We start from the raw sequence: 17531 nt of genomic DNA, 5'->3' as shown, positions 1-17531 counted from the left end.
TTAGTCCTGACTCAGCACTCAGGAATCATTCTAAGTGTTACTTCTTATTCTGCACTCAGTAATTACATCCCTGTGGATGTCAAGAACAGAACCCATGTTGGCTGCATGCAAGGTAGGTAACATGTTTAAAACTCTCCAGTCCTTACACCACAATTTTTTTATTTTAGATAGATTTTCAGAAAATGATGCTAAAATAGATTTTGTTCTCATGTCAAAACGAGTTAACAGCATTATTTAATTTAAATTTTTTAAATCTATAACTTTTATAACCAATCATAACTAAATATTTCCTTATTTTTTCAAGTCTCCCCCTTCATGAGAAATAAATGTTTACTTTTTTAATAGATTTTTATTTTGTACAGGCTTGCTAATGCTTAAGAGCATATTGAAATTACATTTTTAAGCTAAAACTAGTGCACACATCAATGATTTTTAGAATTAATCTTGTACCTTTCAATCCCTAAAAATACTTGAAAATATATATTTAATATATTTATATGTAATTTCTTATAATATAGAGTTATGCGTTATTTTAATATCCACCTAAAATTTTTGATTGTACAGCTTAATTATTCTGGTTGATACTCTAATTTTATATTTTTAAGTAATGAAATAATGTTGGTCATTTTTATTGCTATAAGATTTATCCAACTCTAATGGTAAGAAAAAGTAATAAAAAGTGTTAATGACTAGTCTAATCTTAATTTTAGTAAAATCACTCCTTTTTTTTTTGTCCCCCACTTCACAATACAGACCAGGCAAAGGGCCTGGGTTGAGGTGTATATGGGGTGCATTTATTGTACCTCCTCTTTCTATACAGTCAGTGTAAAGAACACAGCCTGTGGTAAGAATTGGGAGGTCTTATCTTTTTTCTTTTTTGATTTTTAATATATATATATATATAATCCTTCAAAAGTACAACATAAATTATATGCCCATTGTCAAACTTTAAAACTTATTTTATTTTTAAATGAAGTATTAGATTACTGGGTTATTAAATGTTGGTATAAAGTAAGTTATCTTGAATTCCTATAAAAGGACTGTGGTTCCACATTACTCAAATACCAACCCTATATATCCTTGGTGATGCCACTCTGATTATTTTATGAGCTTTCAGATCACTACACAATTTTTGGCTTACAGATAAGCAAAGAAAACTAGATTTCTTTTCTTTTTATTAATAAAATAATGAGAGAGGAAAATCTGCCCAGCTCTGTGACTGAACTCAAATAATATGAGCAGCTATATCTTCTTAGATGGTATTAGACAAGGTGCTAAAAACTCAAAGATATTTTTGTAATGGGGGGTGAGCTGAGCCCCACCAACAGAAAATCCAGGAACTTCTGACCATACCTGCCAATTTACAGAGAAATCTACCCCAAGTTCAATGAGCTTTAACTACTACAGAAGGCTCATGACTCACACCAACACAGCCCAGGAAATTCATATACACTGACTTTGGTTTTGTTTGTTTGTTTGTTGTTGTTTTGGGCCACACCTGGTGGTGCTCAGAGGTTACTCCTGGCTCTGTGCTCAAAACTTACTCCTTGCTGTCTCAGGAGACCATATGGGATGCTGGGGATGAAAACTGAGTCAACCTCATGCAAGGCAAGCTCTCTACCCACTGTGCTATTATTGCTCTGGCCCTTAGACACTGGTATTGTAACACCATGGAGAAATAGAACAATTATTTTAAATTGACCTCTGTTGACCTAAGTTTTGAATATTCCATTCACCTTTGTGTTGTTAAAAAAAATTGTGATGTAAATATGATTGTGCCTGCAAGGGGAGAGGGCTAAGGTGATGGAAACTTGAAGTAAAAGTGAAATCACACTGGTGGTAGGATTGATGTTTAGATACTTAATATTTTAAAAAACTGTATTATGAACAACTTGATAAATTGATAAATCACAGTGCTCTAATGGTTTTTTAATGAAGAAATATAAAATTTTGAATTTTTTAAAAATATGTATTATTTTATTTTAGGTTTAATGTGACTCTCATTGACTAAGAAATATTTTAAATCAATTATAAAAGTGTGCATCTAGTAAAGTAGATGTCTATAATAGCCACCATTCTGCATTTTGTGTTTGAATTCAAGACTATTATATTGAATGTTTAGCTTGATGAAGCCAGTGGTGAGCTGAATAAGAGATTTAGGTAAGTCACTGAAATATGTCTCCTGTCATGATCTCAATGACAGAGGTTACATGCATTGAATAACACAAATGGATTTTCTATCTATGCACCTAATAACTCAGCAAATTGATGTCTGAAGGGTCAATAATATCAACATGGGAGCTTTGAATAGCAAAAATAAATAATTGGGTTTTGCTTTTAGGAATTCAAGACTTCTTTCAGTCATATTTTCTGGCTTTTTATTGAACTATTGTTAAAAACTGTTATGACCTTCTACTTGTGCAGAACTATTATTACCTATTCCAATAATATCTTTGGCTCTCTATTAACTAGAAAGTGAGTCTAGTGTAGATTTTGATGATTAGGGCACATCATATCCTTGATTCCCATTATGCAAGCCCTTAAATTAACTCTATCGATATTAGAATGTCTTTGTAGTCAGTCCTTCTTTTGTCAGTCTTTGTTCTGGCAAGTTATTAGCTATCGTTTATCATCTTTTTCTCTTGGAAAACAAAGATTTTGGACCGAATTGTTTCTGATAGTCTCCTGGTGGCCTGACTCATTTATGTTTTTGTTTCTACTCTACAGACAGGGAAAGCCTCTGAAAGGCTAATCTACCACATTCTTTCTATATTATAACTATTAGAAAAGAAATTTCGGCCATCTTCTAGAAAATTTGCCTCGTGATATATCCCATCAGGCATCACTGTTCTCATTTTACAGAGGACAGAATGTCCACATCCATCAATCTAGTGTACTGATGTCATTAATTAGGTGCACTAGGGCTACCACCATTTGACACTCACCTATCAGACTGTTGATGTTGTTCATTTCCCCTTAAAAAGTGCAAAAATATGAGGTTTTCATTCTGATAATGCACTCCTTTGGTTATATATATATATATATATATATATATATATATATATATATATATATATATATATATATATATAAGTTCTGTTAGTAATGTCCATACAATGTTGAAAACTTTCAGGCATCTCAGGGTGCATTTCAATTTGCCAATTTTGACAGGGCTTCAGAATTATGCAACATATTAAATATAAAAAAGTATCTACTCATTAAAGAATGATGTGCTTACTAGTATTTGTTTATTACATTGTAATTTTAGAGATTTCTATGATAGACATGATGAAAAGGTATTAAGAACTTGAAGGATTTTTAGGTAAGTGTTTGAGTGAAGTTCATTTTGTTACACTCACAGGAAGATTCTGAATTTTAAATATCTAAGTAGTTACATGTTTGAAATAGAGTTAGCTCCTGAAAAATAAATGTTATTGCTTTTCTCTTGATTTTCAGTTCAGTGAAGTGTGTCTTGATGGTAGTTCTAATTTACTATTGAGCATAAATTAAATATGTATTAATCAGTTTACATGCAAACACACTCAAATATTTAGAATCAGTGGCCTTCAATGTTTATATTTAAACAACAATCTCTTTAGCAATCCCTGATAGTTCTCTCACCACAGGGAACAATAAAAATGTACAGATGGCTTAGTTTTATACATGGGCTTTAAATAAACAATGTGTCTTCTTTTACTTTAAAAATCAAAGAATTTATTTAATGTTCAGTATGTGCTGAGTAGTAAAACAGTTGTTTTTTTTTTTTTATCAAGAATTGTGGACATATTTCTTTTCTTTTGGAAGAAAGAAGAGAAGTTTCTTTTTTACTCCAAAACTCAGTTCCTTTTCTGATTAGTTAAATGTTATTAAAGTCCAAAATATGACACAATTAAATTTTATTGGTAAATAACAGAAAAAATGATTAACTTGGAAGTAAAGAGGCTATTGAAGTGGTTTCAAACACTGGATTTTGAATTTTTTTATTTCATCCTTCCATCCTTCCTTCCATCCTTTTTTCCTTCCCTTTTCCTTTCTTCTTTCCTTTTCTCCTTCCTTCCCTCCTTCCTCTCTTCCTCTCCTCCTCTTCTCTTACTCCCTCCTTCCTTCCATTCTCCTTTCTCCCTACCTCCCTTCCTTCCTTTACTCCTTCCTTCCCTCCCTCCTTCCTTCCTCCTTTCCTCCCTTCCTACCTTCCATCTTTCCCTCCTTCCTTCCTCCCCTCTTTCCCTCCTTTCTTAACTCCTTCCCTCTTTTTTCCTTTCGTCCTTTCCTCTTTCCATCTTTTCTTCCTTCCTTCTTTCCTTCCATCTGTCCTTCCTTCCTTCTTTCCATCCTTCCTTCCTTTCCTCTTCTCTTCATTTCTTCCTTCCCTCCTTCCTTCCCTCTTTCGTTCCTTCCCTCCCTCGTTTCCTTCCTTCCTTGCTTCCTTCCTTCTTCCCTTTCTTCCCTCTTTTCTTCCTTCCTTCCCTCCTTTTTCTCTTCCCTCTTTCTTTTCCTTTATTCCTTTCCTTTTTCTTCCTTCCTTCTCTCCTTCCCTCCTTTCCTCACTTCCCTCTTTACTTTCCTTTGCTCCTTTCCTCTTTTCTTCCTTTCTTCCTCCTTCCCTCATATCCTTCTTACCCTACTTTCCTTCCTTCTTTCCTTCATTTCCTTCCTACTTTCCTTCATTCCCTTCTTTCCTTCCCCTTGTTCCCTCTTTTCTTCCTTCCTTCTCTCCTTCCCTCATTTCCTCCCTTCCCTCCTTTCCTCCCTTCCCTCCTTTCCCTCTTTCTTTCTTTCTTTCTTTCTTTCTTTCTTTCTTTCTTTCTTTCTTTCTTTCTTTCTTTCTTTCTTTCTTTCCTTACTTCCTTTTCTCCTTTCCTTCATTTTCTCCCTTTCTTTTTTCTTTCCTTCCTTCCTTCCTTCCTTCCTTCCTTCCTTTCTTTTCTTTCTTTCTTTCTTCTTTCTTTCATTCATTCTTCTTTCTTTCTCTCTCTCTCTCTCTCTTTCTTTCTTTCTTTCTTTCTTTCTTTCTTTCTTTCTTTCTTTCTTTCTTTCTTTCCTTACTTCCTTTTCTCCTTTCCTTCATTTTCTCCCTTTCTTTTTTCTTTCCTTCCTTCCTTCCTTCCTTCCTTCCTTCCTTCCTTCCTTCCTTCCTTCCTTTCTTTCCTTTCTTTTCTTTCTTTCTTCTTTCTTTCATTCATTCTTCTTTCTTTCTCTCTCTTTTCTTTCTCTCTCTCTTTCTTTCTTTCTTTCTTTCTTTCTTTCTTTCTTTCTTTCTTTCTTTCTTCCTTTCTTTTCTTTCTTTCTTTTTCTTTCTCTCTTTCCTTCCTTCCTCCCTCCCTCCCTCCCTTCCTTCCTTCCTTCCTTCCTTCCTTCCTTCCTTCCTTCCTCCCTCCCTCCCTCCCTCCCTCCCTCCCTCCCTTCCTTCCTTCCTTCCTTCCTTCCTTCCTTCCTTCCTTCCTTCCTTCCTTCCTTCCTTCCTTCCTTCCTTCCTTCCTTCCTTCCTTCCTTCCTTCCTTCTTTCCTTTCTTCCTTTTTCTTTTTTTTCTTTTTTCTTTTGGTTGTTGGGTCACATCGGCAATGTGCAGGGGTTACTCCTGGCTTTAAACTCAGAAATTACTCATGGCAGGCTCGGGGGACTATATGGGATGCCAGGATTCGAACCACCATCCCTCTGAATACAAGGCAAATGCCCTACCTTCGTGCTATCTCTTTGGCCCCCTTCCTTTCTTTCTTACTTTTTTCTTCTTTCTTTCCTTCTTGTTTCTTTTACCCAAATGTTTTTTCCTTTTTTGTTTCATTTATTCTCACTTTCTTATTTTGTTTTATTCATTTCTTATTTTCAATTTTCCAATTAGAACACAGTTGTCTCCAGAAAATAATTAAAAAGTATTTTGTTTGTTTTGGTTTGGAGGCCACACTCAATGGTACTCAGTCTTGACTCTGAATTCTGGAGAATCAGATGGGGGCAGACTGGATACTGGGGATCAAACACAAGTTGTTGTATGCAAGAAAATACCCTACTCACTGTATTATTCTCTACCCCTAAAAGTGGTTTTTATTTTTAGTGAAACTATTATATACATTTATTTTTCACCCTAGATAAAGTTCTCTGAATTATAGAAATTAAACTCAAATTCAGTTTTACTTTCTATCACTTTTGGTCAACATGTTGTGGATATAATGAAGGAGATGGATTGTGTGTTCTGTCTATAAAGATTATACAATCTTGGAGCCATGCATAGACTGTAGATCTATGTAAAACTTAAAGATATACTCAATTAAACTATCCCTTGCTGTTACATAAATGACAGACTGGAAAATCACCCCATGTACCGTTATCTCCAAGCCCAGGTGAATGTGTCTGAATCAGGGTCAAACAATAAATAATCCACACCAGGCTTAGGGTGAAACACATGTAGTCTGGCAGTCTTCTACCTAGTATGGTGCTCACTGCCTGCCAGAACTCTCGTTTTTATTGAGCACAGAGATCACCCTTGGGGGGGGGGGCAGTAAATCCATCTAGATTTACAAGTAAGACAATCTTTGTTTTGAGTGAAACCAAGTGGTAACAAACAGATACAAAGAAATCAGGGATAAACCTTGTTTTAGGTAAAATATGATGTAACCCAACAACAGACTATGAACTGATTCAATTCCAATTCTATGAAAAGATACTAAGAAATTAAATATTGTGGTTGGTAAGGGAGTTCAAAGGCAGAATTTATGCTTTGCAAATTGAAGGCTCTGGGTTTGATCCCTGGCAGTACAAAAATAAACAAACTGTTGAATGCTGGATTTTCCTATTATGCATCCTTATATTTCTATATCTCTATATACAGTATTTTAATATTAGAACCCAGAAATTTTTTGACTAGATTGAAATCACCAAGCAAAAGGGACACCCAATGTTTTCGGAATGTCCACATAAAAGAGATAATATTTCAAAAGGCTTTGAAAGAGAAAAAGTGAAGCAATGAATATGAAATCATTTCCAATTTTCCATTAAAATTAAGAATGAGGCATATATCCCTGAGATCTGACCAATGCCAAAATAATTTTAGACCCTTGATGATATAGTTCTCAAAATGAGCTCTCAAATCTTTCTGACTACATATCTCAGATAAAAAAAAAAAACCCTCACACTTTTCTCTAGATATGTAAGCAAGACATCCAATTTTATTAGTTTACTCTAAAAGTTGGGGCAAATGTATGATTCAGCATAGCCTAAACTGCCTTTTTCCTTTCACTGTTGCCCTTGAAATGATAATTTCTACTCCCAAGTGTTTGAATTCTATATAGTTTAAGGGGGGGTTAAAGATTTTTCTTTTGTATTTGGCTTTTTAAATTTGGTTACACAGTGCTTTTTCTATTATTCTCTGGGGAATATCTTGAAAATCTTGCAAGTGAGAACAAGTAATTTATAAATTGAACAATTTGTCATATGTGCTTTTATTTTGTCATCCATGTTTTAAGCGTGCTAGCTAGTTATTCCATACCATCTTTTCTCTGCCTCAACTCCTGTCTATTTAATTTATTTGTTGTCAACTAGATCAGTTATCTGTCTTTAATGTGTGCCTTATCTTTTTATTGTAATTTTTTTCTAATTTTTTTAAAAATTTATCTTAAAATAAGTCACATTAAGGTTTGAGTTTTCAGTTAGTTGCTAATTCCTCCCCCCCTTTTTTTAACCTTTTCTTAGGTACCTTGGAGAATTGAGAGAAAATTATAATTTACTTTGGTTTTGGGATAAGGAATGCAAAGAACATGAATACTAGAGTAACAATTGACTTCTGCTGAGGGAACAGTGACTTTGACCTCAGGTCTGTAATGCTGTAAGAGTTCTAAATGCTCTTGTTGAATATCAAGTTAAAGAGACTTTTTTTTGGTGTACTGTAATGTCAGAAAAACAAAAGGCAGTTACTGAAATAGTAACTAATCTCCCATTTCTCTGTTGGGCTATCAAAACAGACTTTTGCAGTTTTCTAGTTAAGCTGGGCAGATTACCTACTTCCACATTTAAGAGTGAGTTGGTATTTACTTGCTTTTTAAAGCTTCAATGCAAGAAAATGTGGCTTAGATGCTCAGTGGCTACACCTGGCTCTGTGTTCAGGAATCACTCCTGACATGCTCAGGGAACCATGGAATGTCAGGGATAGAACTCAGATAGGTGGTGTGTAGGGCAAAAAATGTCCTATCCACTAAACTATTGCTCTGGTCTGGAAATATTTCTGATTTTCTAAAGCCAGACAGTGTGTGTAGTCGGCATGAAAAGAGTGAAATACACTTCAGTTTTGCTGTTTCCTGCCCCTATTTAATTATATCTAAAAGCTGGAGTTGCCAAACTTGCCATAATGAAACCTGCAATATAATAAGTACAATATTGTATGCTTATGTGTAAATGGCTTACTTATTGAAGTGAACATGCCCTTTAAGCTGAACCTATTTGTTAAGTTAAAAGGGATGAGTTATGCCCAAAACTACTGTTTATCTGTCAGATTCACCCTGACCTTTACACCTATACATGTTGATTAAATGACATATGGTGCCTTACTCTGGGCAGATGAAGTCAGGAGCAAACTTCACAAGATGACAAAGCAGGATCCATGCTTTTTAATGATGGGCAACATTCCCTTGTTTCAAACTTGTCTCTCTGATTTATTTCTATTTTCATATGTTTGTAGCACATATTTCTTTTTTTAAAGAATCTTGTTTTATCTTTTAGTTTATTAAAATATATGGGGCTGCAGCAGTAGCATGGAGCAATAGTAGCGAGTTTGCCTTGCATACAGCAGACCCAGGATAAGACCTGGGCTTGATCCACAGCATCCCATATGGTCCCCGAAGCCTGTCAGGAGCGATTTTTGAACTCAGTTGCAGGAGTAACCCCTGTGTTGTGTATGTAAATATTTTAGGGGATTACTATGTTACTCACCCTAAACTGATTGGTGATTGTGCCCTACCCTAGGGTGTGACCTGGCATTCTGCCCCCACCCTAGGGTAGTACCTGATTCTGCTTCCACCATTGGTTGGTATCTGATCCCACCATTGGGTGGTACCTGATTCTGGGGGATAAAAACGAGGGTCTGTGGAAGGCCAGGGCTTTTTGGCTGGAACTGAAGCTGAGTCTTTGGACTTCAGTCTTGTCCACCGAATAAAGCTAATATTTCCACGAGCCTGACTGTCTGCGAGCTGTTTACCCGCCGTTTCACCTCAGAACCGTCGGCTAGACAGGGTGGCAGACGTGTGCTCCGAGCTGGAAGAGAGAGGCCTCATTCTCCATCCCTCCATCAGTCAACCTCTTCAGGGGCTGACTTGCTACACCCCTGCACGCTTCTAGGTGTGGCCCCAAAGCAAAAAATATGTAAATAAATAAATAAAATATAGTGTCTTAGTATAGCAGTTCAGGCACTTGCCTTGCACGTGGTCAACCTTGTTTGATTTGGACATCCCATATGGACTCCTGAGCACTGCAGGAGAGATTCTATGCTCAGGTGTACTCCTGGCTCAGTGGTCAGTAATTACTCCTGGTTGGCAGGGGATACTCTATAAAATGCTGGTGATCGAACATAGGTTGGTCACGTGCAAGGCAAACACCTTACTGACTGTACTATCACTTGGCCTCCAGTAAAAACTTATTTGCATTCCCTAAGTTACTGTAGCAGAGTCCAGATCTTGCTTATTGTTTTTATTTATATTTTGAGGCCCTATGCCTAGTGACTCCCATGGCTTATTCCTGGTTTTGTGCTCAGAGATCACTCCTGGTAGGGTTTGTTATATACAATACCATGGATTGTACCTAGGTTGGATGGATGCAAAGCAAGCACTCCATCCCATCTGCTGTACTATTAATCTGACTGATTTTACTGATTTTTAACTTAAAATTCAGAATTCAGTCACAGGATATTTATGAGGAGAAAAAAAGCAATGACTTTATAGTAGAGAAAATAGTAACAATAAAATATATGCTGGTTAGCTAGTATAGACTACTTTCTTTAACAGAAAATCTTAGCATTTATTTATGGGTTGTGCTGTCAAATACTTAAGATTTTCTTTTTTGTTGAATTTACGTTTAGATCATATTTCTAGCCCTACTTTAGGCTCTTTCTATTCAAGGAGAACTTTGAAATACAGAAAATAATTGTCATTGTGAAAGGTGAAATATTAAATTTGTATCTAGAGGACATTGCAGCTGTTAAAAATGTTGATATAGCATCCGGGAAAGACAGCCAGCAGTGGTTTGCATTTTCAATTCAAATGCATGGAAAGAAAATCAAGATGGAATATCTGCTCATAAGTCTTGTAAAAGCTTAGATGCTTATGTCCTGCCTGGCAGGGAGAATAATTTTTAAAAAGTCCCTCGAAGTGTTAACAAAATGTAATGTCAACCTGTCAACAACTGCTTTCAAGAAATAAATTACCTCTAATACCTTGTGTATTTTTTCACACCTTCAATTCCCCTGTTACCAATTAGTTAATACTCTCTTTGACAGAGAGATGATGATTCTCCATAATCTAGGGCTTTAGAGACAGCGTGAATAACTTTAATAATGCTCTTACAGGAGAAAATCTCTCATAAAGCTTCACTATATCAAATCCTAATTTAGAAAAATGCACCAACAAGCTGCAGTAAGCGCTCAAGTTAATGTGCAAATGTTTATTGGATTCTCATTTCTCGTCGAGCTCAGGTCTCACCTATGTACCTAGCTTCTCCCAGGGACACATTTCCTAAAGGAATTTATATTGTTTTTATTGATCACCATAGAAAATTAAAGTTACACTCAGCAAGAATAGAATATATCATTCCTGAATTACCAAACAGTTTGTGTCCTGATACACATGAGAAGCAAAGTATTCCAAAAGAAGGTCACATTTTAACGTATCTAAAGAAGTATTTATATGAAGATGTTAGAGAAGTGGACCAGAGTGTCATTATATATATATATTTTATTGAAGTAAACAGTGGTCAACTTTCTGTCTAAATAAAAAAGGCAACTATTTTCAATGTACCAGGTAAGAACATATAATACCTACAAGGGTCTGGATGAACCTGGAATATTGCAAAAACTTCAAAACCAGAGTTCTTATAATCAAGTCTTAGCAGAATAATTCAAATCTTCCATTTTTATTTGGTGATGCTGATTCTGATGTGCTTCTAATTCTCCTATTTTTCCTCCCTCACTTGCTTTTATATCTATGATGATCCAGACAGGTTCCTCAGTACTGCTCTTTCTTCCACAGAGCATATGTGCTATCTGTCCTTTCCTCATCTCTGCTCCTTTAGGAGAAGACCCCACTCCTCTTCCCTCTCCCCTTCCCTCCCTTCCCTCCCTTCCCTTCTCTTCCCTTCTCTTCCCTTCTCTTCCCTTCCCTTCCCTCCTTTCCCTCCCTCCCTTCCTTCCTTCCTTCCTTCCTTCCTTCCTTCCTTCCTTCCTTCCTTCCTTCCTTCCTTCCTTCCTTCCTTCCTTCCTTCCTTCTTTCCTTCCTTCCTTCCTTCTTTTTTTTTTTTTTGGTCTTTAGGCATATAGCTTTTTTACTAGTGACCTTGCTAATACATAACCAAATAGTAGACATTATGTATGGAAAAAAATGTTTGACTTCTTTTTTTACTCCTGAGAGGGCAATTAATGTTGTCCTGAAGTCATTGTATTTCTGGAAAAAAGCAATAGAACTAAATTCTATTAGACTTCAATAAATCACAGATGTGTGCTTTTATCAGCAGGATAATCAATCACTAAAAATAGCAAAATATATGAAGCAAGCCAGACTAGGTTGAGAGAAAGGAAGATTAAAACTTCAAAAAAAAGTTCTCTTTTTCTATAAGTGGTATGATGAGATGGAAGCAAAACGCATTCACCTAGTCCTAATATAATTGAATAAGACAGAAAACACTCTAGATCTTACCACTCTCATAGTTAAATTTTAGACACTCACCAATAATGTCACTTTACTGTTTATTTTTTATTTCTCTATAGATAAATCAGAGCTTCCTTAATATTTTGACACTACTTAAAAATCACCTGAGCACTGTTGGTTTCTTTTTGATAATTAAGGTTTATTTTTTGGCTTCCTAAGAGCTCACACAGCCCTTGCTACTGTTCAGTGGCCCAAACAGAGCAAGGTCTCATCTATACAAAGAGAAATTTCCCACTGCACTTGCCATCATAAAGAGACATGATTACTAGAGACTAGATAGAGGTCCATGCTTCTATTTGTCTCTTTCTCTTTTATGAGGTATGAAGTCCATGTTGCACCTAAACTCAACCATTGTGTAGATTCAATTGCACAAACAACTATATGTATTAGTTTCCTCTCCTGAATAACCAAGTAGCTCACCTCAACAGGAGCATTATCTATGAGGTTTTCCAAATGATGACCAATATGGTGAGTGAGTGTTTAGAAAGCTAGCCAAATCAACACATTCCCATAGGCCCTGAGGAATTCAAAATTATAAATTTTAATGTTGCTTTGAAGAAATCAGCAACAAAGTTCAATCACAGATTTATTGATAACAAGTCTGTTGAAGAGACTGAAAATGCATAACAACTAGAAGAGGCTTCAGTGCTAGCCTGGGAGAGAGACACCAAGTTTGGAAGGAAAAAACCAAAAGTCAGTCTTGATATTGCTCTGAATTACTTTGCAGGCTGGTCAGTGTGCTTACAATTTGAAAGGTATAATTTCCACTGGTATATTGCCAGGTGTTACTACTATCAGTTTCTTATTACTGAGGAGGAAACTGAGGCATAAGAAAGTAATTCAGCAAAACAGATGCAGCTAGTAGGCAGCAGCACTGAGAATTCAAATGAGGTCACCACTATGTGTAGCTCATATTTCTCTCTAACATTGCATGCCTCACATATCTAAACTATGCACTGGAAAGGCATTTTTTTCTAATATTTCTTCTTCAAAAGCTGTTGTAGGATTTGAAATAACAAATTCAGCATATTATGCTGGCCAAATATACAATATTCTGCATTATGTTGTTACAATATTTATATTGTCTATTAAAACTATTTGGCAAGATGGGTTTAATATAAAACATATAATGGTAGGAAGACAAACTTATTCAATATACTAAAATATTAGTACTTTACATATCTTTGGTTTAAAATTAAAAGTATATTTGTCAATACATTTTCATTAGTACTCTATTTGAATTATGTAATTTAATGTACTTTATTTTACTAACCAATTTTATTCTTATTTTTCTAAGCTCTACCTGTAATTAAAAATAAATTTAGGAAACTATGAGTAAAATTATATTACCATTTTATAATTTAAATGTTCACTTATTATCCATAATATATATACTAACTTCACCATGAGGACCTGTGTGTATTATTGAAAGATATAGCCTTAAAACATTAAAATATGTACAGTATTCTTTATAATACTGATCTTTATTATTTTAACCTGGGAGTAGCAATGTAATCTCACATATAATAAATTATTATTTAAAAATATCTGGGGACAGAGAGATAGTACAGCAGGTAAGGTTTTTTTTCTCTGCACACAACAGACATGTGTTTAATTTCCAGTACCCCACATGGTACTCTGAACTTGCCGGAAGAGATCCTGGAACACAGAGCCAAGAGTAAGCCCTGAGCAGTTCCAAGTCTAATGCAAAAAAAAAAATAAATAAATAATAAACATAGCTATTACATCCTATTTGTTTATTGCTTTGTTATTTTAGAAAATAGGAAATCTGGGGCTAGAGAGTTAGTACAGTGGTACAGTGTTTGCCTTAAAATGTAGCCAACCCAGGACTGATGAGATTTTGATTCCCATCATCCCATGTGGTCCCCTGAGCCTGCCAGGAGAGATTTTTGGGTGCAAAGACAGGAGTAACCCCTGAGAACCAGCAGGTGTGGCCCCAAAACCAAGTAAATAAATAAACTCACAAATCAAGTGCTTACTTTGCAAAAATTAACAAATTATTTTAAAAAAGAAACAGAAAAGTTTATTGGAGTTTCGAAGAGATACACCCAGCAAGAACAACAGGTATCTTTTAGTATGTATTTCTTATAAATTGTCATGCTTCTTAATTTGCTCTGCAATTCAGATACCATTTATAAAAATTAAAAGTGTTCTAAATAAAAACCATCATATTGAACATAAATATGTGTGAATATAAAATATATGCACTATATTAAAATAATTCATTCAAACGTGTCTGGCTTTGCTCAGTAATAGGAATTCTGGAGAAGATTGTGTTTGAAAGGTGAGTTTAGACATTAATTTTTTTAGAAGGTCTGAAAGTTTATTGGAAAGTAGAGTGGAAAGGAGAAGGAATTAACTCCCCATGTGAGGAAAAGCATAGCATAAGACTAAGTTATAAGTTTTCTATATTGATTAAAAAATATTCCAAAAAAACTGAAGTTTAAATCCCAAGGCACAAAGTTTATGAAAGTTACTAAATAGGGCAGGTCTGGTGCTATGTGATGGTTATATTCTTACTTTTTATCTTTGAATAATTTTCCTCTCTTCTTCCTCCCCCTCCTAGGTGACACCAGGAAATATTTAGTGCTATCCCCAGTTCTGTGCTCTGAATTACTCCCAATAGAGGTGGTGGGGAGCTCCCAGAAGTACTCCAGGGACCATTTGATACAAATATCATTTGGTATCCTACTAAGAAATAATGCAAATGAAGCTAGCGATCTGCTAGGAACAGATACTTCTAACAAAGGAAATAAGTAATCATCTTTAATCTTATGAAATTTATCCTTTGTATATATGCACATATATGCAAATACATATACATTTATAAGCATTTGTACATGTATATGTCAACATGTAGTACAACATCTAGAACAACACTAACAATGGAGTCTTAATGCTTACCTAATCATTGCTTTAAACACTGCTAGATGCTTTCCTTGAGGCTATGATTATAATATATATAATTCAGCATATTGATTTTCCCCCTCAAATTTGGAGTGGGAACTGTGGTTAATTTTATATATCACTGTTGTTAGGCTATGGACCACAAGCTAGGGGCAGCGGTAGGGTTAAACACTAGCCTGGATAGTACTATGCAGGATTTTTAGAGGAAATTAACATTTAATGAATACATCTGTGCCAAGCTCACCCTTGTCCATGAAAAGTGTGACTATAGTATTGTTTGAATTCTTCATGTGAAAATAAAAAGATGAGGAAGAGGAAGTTGTGTTTCCAAGAGCATTCAACTTGGACTGAGTTGAACTCTCCCAGAAACGCTAGTCATTCCCCAGAAAATAGATCCACCAGCTTCCACAATCACATGTACAAGTCCCTTAATAGTGTGCTTGCACACACACACACACACACACACACACACACATCTAATTTTACAAAATTCATCTCATTATATTATTTTTATTTATTTTTACCTTTTTTTTTTTTTTTTTTTTTTTGGTTTTTGGGTTACAGCTGGCAGCACTTAGGAGTTACTCCTGACTTTTTGCTCAGAAATTGCTCCTGGCAGGCACAGGGGACCATAGGGGATGACAGGAATTGAACCATCATCTGTCCTAAATCAGTTGTGTACAGCAAAAGCCCTAAAGCTGTGCTATCTCTCCAGCCCCAGTTTTTTATAATTATTTTAAATGAATCTCTAAATCCAGGATTAGGTCTTTAAATTATACTCTTTATCTATGTTATGTTGTATTTTTCCTTAGAGAGAAGAAGCCCTATTTAATGAGAGTGAGTAACAAATGAGGACTAAAGTTGCAAAGTTTAATGAAATCCAGATTAGCAACAAAAAAATAGCCTTTGTTTAGATGAGTATTGACTTTCTACTGTCCAGTTATGCAAAATTGAAGCTCAACTGTACTTATTACAATTGAATAAAAATCATAGTGGATTAGTCATTGATTTGGGATTCATACAGTGACAAATTAGTTAGCTATAGGCAGAGAAGGCAATATTTTCTCTTAACTTTTAAATAAGGTTTGTAAAAGATGCTGGTTAATCAGCTCTTCTCATTTGTGGAGTACACACCACATTTTCTAGTTAGGCAAGTATTGCAAACATTCAACATGAATTCAACTGCCTTCCAAAATGTGAAAATGAATTCTAAAGTAAGACCTTGTTACTTCCTCATACTTCTCTGATGGGTGCATCTAAGTTAATTCTAAATTCCTGATGTCATGAGCTTCATGGAATAGCTCCCTAGAAACAACTAAGAACCACAATGGGCCAAATATTGCATTTCACTTGGAAGGTCAAAAGATTGTGCAATGATGTGATAACATTTTTCCATTATGTATGATACTCATTTTTTAACGTGTATATGAAAATAATACATAGCTCATAAGACATATTCACATTAGAAAGGAATTCAAGGTAAACTGTTTCATTAAAATCCTAATGTCCTCTAAAATCAGAAAAGGTTGGGATAGTAGTTTATCTAGGATGGATGTTATAATTGGACAGATTTTGAGATCTTTATTTTGCTTTGTGGGCCACACGCATCGATGCTCAGAATTTACTGCTGGCACAGTGCTCAGGAATTACTCCTGATGGTGCATGGGGGGGTGCATATGGAATTTGGGCAATTAACCAGTACTAGCCAAATCCAACCAACATGCCCTACCTGCTGTACTATCATTCTGGTCCAAGTTTTCTTTTTAGTTTGCTGTCATTTTCCTTGGTTACATCTTTCTATTTTTCCCTTACATAGTTCTTATGACTATGTCATACTTCCTGGTCTCCCATTTTATGATGTTACAACTTAAGCATAGAACAAATACACAGCATTTATTTCTTTTCACCCAGTGTTCAATGATTTCATTTTGTGAGTATTCAACCTCTCCAGAGGCAATCACATTAAAAATACTCTGTCAACACAAAGTATTTACATGTTTTACAAATTGCTTTGGAATTATTCCCGACATTGCTACATACTTTCAGATATTAATATGTAATAATTTGAGATATCCTGATAATAAAGCATTTGAACATCTCTTTGAAAGAGAAAAAAAATCACATTGCAAAACTTCTGTATTTTATCTTTTCCATTTGCACATTAAACAAAAAAAAAAACATTATATTCCTAAATGCCTGGCAAGATTTTCTGAAACTGGTGGCTGGAGCAATAGCAAAGCAGGGTGTTTGCCTTGCACACTGCCTACTTGAGTTTGATCTTTGGCCAGCCAGCATTAATTATGGTTCCTCTGAACCTGCTAGGAGTGATTTCTGAGCTCTGGCACCTGAGTGCCACTGGGTATGGCCCAAAACAAAAACAACACACAAAAAGATTTTTCCTAAACTAAAGGAGTTGGCTTAATTATATCAAAATTTAATAATATTATTCAAGTGTACAAATTTTGTGTATAAATTCAGAAAATACTATAGATAAGATGGAAGCAGAGAGGCAGGGAAGGTCTTTAGGTCATCCAGTTTATACAATTGGTCTTTTATTCTTATATTTCTTGTTTGGAGGCCACACCCATCTATGCTAAGGACATACTTCTGGCTCTGTACTTAGTACACCTGAGAGATTTGGACCACCATGGGTAGGAATAGTATGAGTTATTTTAAATCTCGCCAAAAGAAACAAAAAGAGAGAA

General features: G+C 35.3%; 1 non-coding gene across 1 annotated transcript; it reads right to left on the bottom strand.

Annotated features, from left to right (window-relative positions):
• Positions 1–728: 728 nt before the first annotated feature.
• On the bottom strand, positions 729–861 carry LOC126021104 (small nucleolar RNA SNORA51). The gene has a single exon (XR_007499716.1). It is a non-coding gene; the product is annotated as a small nucleolar RNA SNORA51 (small nucleolar RNA).
• Positions 862–17531: the final 16670 nt, after the last annotated feature.

The sequence above is a fragment of the Suncus etruscus genome, chromosome 10, assembly GCF_024139225.1.
Source record: "Suncus etruscus isolate mSunEtr1 chromosome 10, mSunEtr1.pri.cur, whole genome shotgun sequence".
Taxonomy (NCBI): Eukaryota; Metazoa; Chordata; class Mammalia; order Eulipotyphla; family Soricidae; genus Suncus; species Suncus etruscus.
This window is presented reverse-complemented; position numbering and strand designations above follow the sequence as displayed.